The sequence below is a fragment of the Saccopteryx bilineata genome, chromosome 5 (assembly GCF_036850765.1).
Source record: "Saccopteryx bilineata isolate mSacBil1 chromosome 5, mSacBil1_pri_phased_curated, whole genome shotgun sequence".
NCBI lineage: Eukaryota > Metazoa > Chordata > Mammalia > Chiroptera > Emballonuridae > Saccopteryx > Saccopteryx bilineata.
This window is the reverse complement of record NC_089494.1, coordinates 184060086-184068826: the sequence shown is the minus strand read 5'-3', so window position 1 is coordinate 184068826 and position 8741 is coordinate 184060086. Positions and strand designations below refer to the sequence as shown.

Genomic DNA, 8741 nt, shown 5'->3' with positions numbered 1-8741 from the left:
GGGGTGGGGACTAAGTGGAGATGGACAAAGGCAGGGGGAAATGAAGACCAAAGAAGACACTGCAGGGGCAGAGGGTACACGATGGGTGGGCAGGTGGTGGTTTGTTGAGTTGTGAATTTGATATATATATTTTAATAGGGAATTTCACTATAATAAAAAATAAGTGTAGCTATAATAAAGAATATTTTTTAGAATTAAAGTAAAATGATTCAACAAAGAATTTCTGTAAATGCATCATTTAGAGGCAAATGAATACAAACTACCTACCAAAATCTTCCTTTCTTGGGCACAAGGCAGCAAATGCATTTTGCAGTAACTCTTGTGGATCAATGTGGTCTACATTTCTATGTGCTCTTTCAGTGATGAAATGTAAATGGCAAAGATATGTGCAAGAAGGAATTTCTGGCTCTGGATTCCTGTTCCCCTTCCACCTAGTTGTAGCAAAAATGACTATACTCAGGACCCTCTGTGACTTCATGGAGCAAGCCTCCCAGGAGCCTGAAACATTAACCTTAAGCTATTTGCAAACATTCTCTATATAGCCTTTTCCAAATTCTGTACCACAGATATTAATAGTCTCAAGTGAAATGTTAATTTAATACTTAAATAGTGACTTCTTATCACCTACATTTATATTCTTAAAATTTCATGCAACATACCCATAACTGCTGAGAAAAATTCATCTTTACTCATGGAAGCTGAGGTTAATCATATAAACAAAGTGGTCATCCTAATGGATAATTTATTTGAACTCTCATAAATGTTATTTTTTACTCTATAATACATTTATCTTTGGTTTTATATAAAATGTTTTTAATAACTACCAGAAAAATTATTATAAACTTTTTACAAATATATTTGAGTAAAATTGACTATCATATTCCATAATGATCCTGGACCACATGGCCTTATTATTTAATTTCTGATAATTCTCACCTGACCTGTGGTGGCCCAGTGGATAAAGCATTAACATGGAAGGCTAAGGTCTCTGGTTCAAAAACTTCAGGCTTGCCAGGTCAAAACACATATAAGAAGTAACTACTACAATTTGACGCTTCCGGCTCCTTCCATCTTTTTTATTTTATTTTTTATTTTATTAAATTTAATGCAGTGACATTGATAAATCAGGGTACATATGTTGAGAAAAAACATCTCCAGATTATTTTGACATTCAATTATGTTGCATATCCCTCACTCAAAGTCAAATTGTCTTCCGTCACCTTCTATCTGGTTTTCTTTGTGCCCCTCCCCTCCCCCCACCCCCTCTCTCTCCTTCCTGCCCCATACCCCCTCACCCCACCCCATTATCATCACATTCTTGTCCATGTCTCTGAATCTCATTTTTATGTCCCATCTATGTATATATTCACATAGTTCTTAGTTTTTTCTGATTTACTTATTTCACTCCGTATAATGTTATCAAGATCTATCCATGTTATTGTAAATGATCCAATGTCATCATTTCTTATGGCTGAGTAGTATTCCATAGTATATATGTATCAAAGCTTTTTAATCCACTCGTCCTCTAACGGACACTTGGGCTGTTTCCAGATCTTTACTATTGTAAACAATGCTGCCACAAACATGAGGGTGCATTTCTCCTTCCATCTTTTCTCTCTCTTCATCCTCTCTATAAAAAAACAACAACAACAACAACAAAAAAAAAACACTTGCAGCACCCAACAACATATCACACACTTTTTTCCCACACTTTATACTTGCTTTTTCTATCTGTAATACATTCTCCCTCTTTATCGCTTGCACAAACTCTTATTTATTTTTCAAGGCTCAGAAACTTGTGGATTATTCCCTAACTCTCCTGTTCTCACCTAAGTAGTCTTGATGCATTTCAAGTCTTGGTACACATCACCCTTTTGTACATACTGCTAAAATTTATGCCGGTGAATAGTCAAGATACAAATGTCTCCTTTTCAACTATGTCTTTCTCCAGTGCAAGATCTCCTTCATTCATTTGGAATTTTCCCCAATATTCTAATGTCCATTTAGGGTTTCATTATTTCCAAATATATTCATTTAATTTTAAACAAAAACATTGGACTCCTTTATTTCTTTTTCATCTCCTCTTTCTGTTCTCATTTTTCTCCTTCTCTTTCTCTTCCTCAGTTTCTTTTTTTATTTTATTTTACTTCATAGATTTAAATTCATCAGACATAACATTTAAAAAATATGTATGTGATAAATTGAAGAGACCATATTTGGAAAATTTAAGAACATATGAAAGTATCACTACTCAGAAAATAAAAGAGATACACTCAATATACTAAAGGTTAAAGTTTAATCCCCTAGAAATTCATTGCATAAACTTGTTCAGTATAAATTCTAAAGATACAGAAAATATTTATTTTAGTAAGGTATCTAATGTACCTAAAATGTTTTTAAAATAAAATTGTAAAGTGATTTTTATGGTAACCCATTTATTTAAACTATGATATTTAACCTACATACGTAAAATTAGAAAGATATGGAGCTGGGGAGACAGCATTTTCTGAAACTCTTATGTAAGACAAGATAAAGAACATAATATAAACTATATTGAAGATTTTTCTTATGCATACATACTGACACATTCTGTAGTTAGCCAAATACAAAATAGGTTTTCTTTCTTTTTTATGTTCCATAATAAAGTTTATAAAGGACAGAATTACTTATAGATGCAACAATTCTGTTTTTTTACATAGTCTAGAAACACTGCTCTTTTGTATTAACAGATATTGCTTCTGATTTTAGCAAATTATCAATAAGAACTTGGTGAAGTTCAATAAGACATTTCAAAATCTTTTTAAGCTAGAAAACAGTTGCATGCATGAGTCTATTTTCTACGAGCCATTTTAGCAACTCAAAAATAAATCTGTGCTAAAGCAAATAGCCTAAACTACACAGTTCTGGTTGACAAGTTTATACTTTCACACACATTCTTAGTAAATATTACCAAAACTAAAATAAATATTTACAGCAAGAAAAATCAAATATACATCCAATTTGTTTCATATTTTTCAATAATAATACTCTACTATTTTATTAACTATATCAAGTACTATGCTTAGTATTTCATATGCATTACTATATTTCAACTTTTGGAAACTAATTTCTCACATTTTATTATTTCTGAAATACAAATTTGACTTACAATCACTGTCAGACAAACAAATATCAGAATTTAGTAATTACTATCTGTGCATACTTGGCTGTTGTGTCTTAATGGCATGACTGGATAATTGAAATTCCTCAGTCAATAAATCATCTAACTTCCAAAGTTAAACTCATAGTATCGATATATTTTTTTCTCTTAGTATATAAAACAATGGTGCATTTTACAATACTCTCATTCATGACCAGATTGTCTATAGATTCATTTTCTGATGAAAAATAGAAATTGTCTTAAATCAGGATGTGCAGCATTTTTTTTAGCTCATTTTTTAAAAGAAAAGTCTCATAACTCTGGCTGGTGGCACAGTGGCTAGAGTGTCATCCTGGAGCACTGAGGTTGCGGGTTTGATCCTGGGGTCACCAGGGCTCATTCCCTGAGTTTTTAGCTTGATCCCAAACTCACCAGCTTGATTCATGGGTCACTCTAGTCAGAACACTTATGAGAAGCAATCAATGAATGCATAACTAAATGAAATAACAAGTTGATGCTTTTCTCTCTTTATCTCTTTCTCCCTCCATCATCTCTTTTTTCCTTTCTTTTTCTTAAAAAATAGTCTCATTTCAAGCTTTGCAATGCGAAGTATAGACATTTATATCATTAAATATCTCAATGTTATCTGATTTTTATCTCCCACATTTATGTATAAATTTTAATTCAGTATCTTAACCATCTTAAATACAAGATGATGCAAAAGTAGGTATACAGTTGTCCATGTGGAAAACACTACAATAGTTAATACAAGAATGAACTGTGTTTTACATACTCACAACTGTAAACCTACTTTTGCTATACCCCATATGTATAGCATAGAGTGCAAAGAGATTAAAAATGAATTTAGGGTCAAAAGTTTATAGTACTAATTGTAATACTAATACAGTGTAGTAATAATAACAAGAAGCTTTGCAAAGCCATCAATAACATTTACTATTTAAATGGCCTAATAGTGATTTTAAAATGTGAATTTTCGTCTGCAACCATACCAGCCTGAACGCACCTGATCTCGTCTGATCTCGTAAGAATGTGAATTTTCTATTAGAAAGCAAACTACTTTGTTCTTGTTAAGTGAATATTTTGATTGTTTTTTTAAATGAAAGTCTCTACTGGTCCTGCTTCCATAAATTGCCACAACCAGGTGTAAAGGGAAAGGGTAGCAGGCGGTGTGGGGAGAAGTCATCTCCACAACATTCCACTTATACACAGCACTAAACAGACAAGCATAGAATCACTATTGGTCAGAAGTTGGCAGCATGAGAAAGGGAAGAAACAGGTGCAGAGTTGGAGATCATACAGGCCCCCACTAACTGGGGTACCTGAAGGGTAAGTTGGTCTGTGTCAACCAAGGAGGAATCAGACCCATCAGGTATGGATGGAGGAGGCAAGTCCAAGGCTTGAGGGCGGACTGTTTAGCAGCTGAGTGAAGTGATTGCCCTCCTCCTGTTGGGATCCTCCCAGCCCCTCCCAACTGGCAGGAGGTAGGCAGCCTGCAAGCCCCATAGGCACGTCGGGAGCTGCCCAGTGTTCCAGGCACTAGGAGGGGGCTCACAGAGGCTTGCCCTCCGGGGAGATGACTGCACTGCTCCCATCTTCTAAGCCAGAGTGCTGTGGTCCTTGACGTCCTCGCAGCAGTTTGCTTGTGATTTGCGCTTGATCCCTGGCAGCTTCCTCTTGATGGCAGCCTTGGAGCTGGCATAGGTCATTTTGCTCTTAAGGGGTGCAGACTCGGGCCCAAGAGATAAAGAGCAGGTTCCTCGGTCTCGGAGACTACATCACACAGGGCGTGGTGGCAGTCTTTTCCCCGCAGCCTCTTGACAATGGCAGCCTAGGGGCACTCTACAGTCTGCCCACATCACCTACCAGGACTTCCTTGCCCTCTTCCAGAATGATCATAGTGTGCTCAGTCAGGCGGAAGATCACCGTCTTCTTGTGCTTCTTCATCTCTTCTGGTGCCCAGGACTCGTGCACCTTCATGTCACTGAACACACTGATGACTCCAAGACAGCCACAGCTGAGGCCAGATTTCTGGAAGGACGAGAGGCAGCAAGAGCTGGAGAAGGTGGGAGTCACTCAGCTGCTGCCAAGATCCGACTGGAAAGCAAACTACTTTATGAAGGTAACATGAGTAATAATTCTGAGCAGAGGGCACATACAATTATTAACTCACTTATAATTTAAAAAAAAATTTTTGTTTATTTGTTTACCATTTTTGCTACCTGAGCATATTCATTTAACTGGTAAATATTGAGACTAAAAAAATGGATTGGAAAAAAACCCTACATGCAGTGAAGAGTTTGACAGAGAAATGTGCAGTCCTTGAGAAGCAAAGCAAGATAAAGGTGGTAGAAAAGAGTGATTTTCTTCCAAAACTTACTTAGTTGTGAATATTGTACATAAACTTTTTTTTTAAAACATTTATTTATTTTTAAGACTTTATTTATTCATTTTAGAGAGGAGAGAGAGAGAGAGAAGGGGGAGGAGCAGGAAGCATCAACTCCCATATGTACCTTGACCAGGCAAGCCCAGGGCTTCGAACCAGCGACCTCAGTGTTCTAGGTCGATGCTTTATCCACTGCGCCACCACAGGTCAAGCAGTACATAAACTTTTAAGAATGTCAATGACAGAAAAAAAATCAAGAATGATTTAAGCTGATGCAGTGAACTTATGAGCACAGTAATTTGCATCGGGTAGGTATTCCATAACTATTGGTTAAATTACTGTCTGAGACAGTAGAAAGGTTACAAGGAACAGTAATCTTGAAAATGATACAGATACATTTGGCTAAAAAATAATTTCATCTGTAAGATCTGAAAATAGCAGCAATATTTTGCAATGTGACAGGAGTAATAAAATAAAAGGAGTTAAGATTGTGAAATAAATAAAATAGGAATAATTATTAATGTGGTCAAAACAAAAGAAGTTTTTGTTTGTTTGTTTGTTTTTGTTTTAGAGAGAGGCGGGAACAGGCAACCTCCACTTTAGGACTATGCTCCAACCAACAGAGCTATCTGGCCAAGGCTTCAAAATAAAATTTTGTATGTTAAATAGAATTTGTGAAGGCATAGAACCTTTGGAGAGCTCCATGTGAAGCTGATATGCCTATTAATCCATAGATGATATCAAACTGTTAATCAGACAGTGAATCAATCTTCCCTGACATTACATTGTGAAATAAATTAATAATTATCTACATATTAAGCACCAGCTGTTAGCCTATAATCCATATAAATATGTGAACAATTTCTAGATAAAATTAATTCAATCTATCAATACAAACTATTAATGAAATTTATTGGCTAATTTCAAAAACACAAAAGATACAGTCTGATATGCCAATTTTTCTGCAGAACTACATAATAAAGTTTAGAATTACAAAAACAGAAAGAGCCAAGAACTCATTTGAATTGATTTACTTATCATTTAGAGCTATTAATTCTGAAATAAAATAATGGTGGTTATTTTACTAAGCAACAAACTGGCTCAAGAAAATATCTGAAGTAACTTCAGCCACTGCCATACAATTCCATTATATTAAAGTGCTATTAGGTACAACTCAGTAAGGACAAAAGCAGTTCAGTATTTTTTAAACCACTTAAATTACCATAAAATATGTTGAAAACTGATACTTCTTTGTTCCAATGTTATATTTAACTAATTTTTATTCTTAATTATAGGAAATAACTTATTTAACATTTTTTATTATTTATCTATACATTTAAATCACAATTATATCTTGCTCATGCATTTTATCAAAATATTAATATGAAATTCAGGTTGGAGGTAAATAAAACACGGTTGTCCTTCAGCAAAAATGAATATTAATTTTCCCTACAAAGCTAATGATTAAAAGTAGAATTATTAAAATAATTACATATTTATGAGAAAATGCAGTATTAGAGGTCTTATTCAAACTCAAAGATGACTAATTTATTTTGTCTTATTAATTTTAAAAATTCTTACAAAATACAATAATAAAAAAGTAACATGAAATTGCGTTAAAAAAACTCATTGTCTCCAGAGATAAAAGACCACATTATTATAAAAATTAAGTATAAATATTTTATAAAAATCACTATACAAAAACAAAAAATGCAGAATGTGATTAAATATTTATGGTTTTGTGATGAGGCAAAGAGCAAAGATTTCTTTGAACTACATTTTTAATTTATTTGAAAAATGTAAAAATGACTCTAAAAATGAAAGCAAGGTATGCACATGTATTTATGTATCTATGGTTCCTAAAAATGAAACATTATTTTCCTTTTTTAATTGATTTTCCATTACAATAGGAAAATATCTTACTAAATATGACCAGTCAAAAATAAAGAAAAGTATTACAGAGTCACTATTTTAATATGATTATTTCCTTGACAGAGAAGCCATGATATTATTCAATATCAAATTCCAAACAAAGAAATGGGCTTGGAAATATTCAAGTGTCATAACTTGTTTAAATTTCCATCAACACAGGGAGAAATAGTCTATAAAGATATTCAGACTCATTTACCAAGTGACTAGGGTGTTGTTTCTGACACCTTTTATCAATCTTGATGTTAAAATTAGATTTTCATTCATGTAAAATAACTGTTTATGCAATCAAAAATTAGATAATTATAAACACATTTTCTAATTTTTACAGCTCTCAAATGATAAGTATTTTAAGGATATCTAGAGTTTTTAGATAATCTTAGGTTGTTTGAAAGTAAAAGAGTACTCTGTGTATTTATGTTTAAGACATGACTTTAAATTCAAAAAACTTTTCTCCTTGATTGAATACTGAAGAAACCTAAAGCAAAAAGTTTCTGTACAAAGTTATTACACACTAATGACTCTAACAGCCACCATATTAAGGAACAAAAGCCGAGAATGTCACCTGGTCGAGGAAGAATGTTTTTGCAAGATTGTGCTAGCTTGGTTGAGTTGTCAGAAAAAGATAAATGGAGCTGAGCTGTACCATTAACCTGTGACATTTCTGACGGTGCAAGGCTATATGTTATGAGAAAAAGAGACTATTTTTTTTATCTTTGTTGTTCCTCAATTTATAATAGAAATAAGAAAAGATCTAGGAAATATTTTAATGAAAGAAAGAAACGGATCAAAAGAAGCCTACCTTGAACTATAAGTGTTTTTCATTATATGTAAAAGCATATTCTAAATCAGAATATATTAGTAAATGTTTCACATAATTTTTGTCTATATTTAAAGGAGATAAACATTAAAATAGTGCTTACTTTTATCTAGTCATTTTAGAAGAACAAAATCCATCTTTCCTTATTGACACCTTGACTTGTAGTCTTATCAAAAAAAGGTTATTTAAAATTAATTCATCATTTTTATGAAAATAAACCTGATTTTATTTTTAAAAATTAATATTAAGCTTAAAATAACCCTAGCCAGTTGGCTCAGTGGTAGAGCATCAGTCCAGCATGTAGATGGCCTGGGTGCAATTACTGGTCAGGGCACACAGGAGAAGAAACCAACTGCTTCTCCATTCACCCTTTCCCCTCTCCTTTCTCTCTCTCTCTCTCTCTCTCTCTCTTTCTCTCTCTCTCTCTTTCCTCCCACTCCCCCAGCCAT

The 8741-nt window shown here is 33.6% G+C and overlaps 1 pseudogene; it reads right to left on the bottom strand.

The window, feature by feature from the left end:
• Positions 1-4708: 4708 nt before the first annotated feature.
• On the bottom strand, positions 4709-5155 carry LOC136306861 (cofilin-1 pseudogene; annotated as a pseudogene).
• Between the last annotated feature and the right edge of the window lie 3586 nt (positions 5156-8741).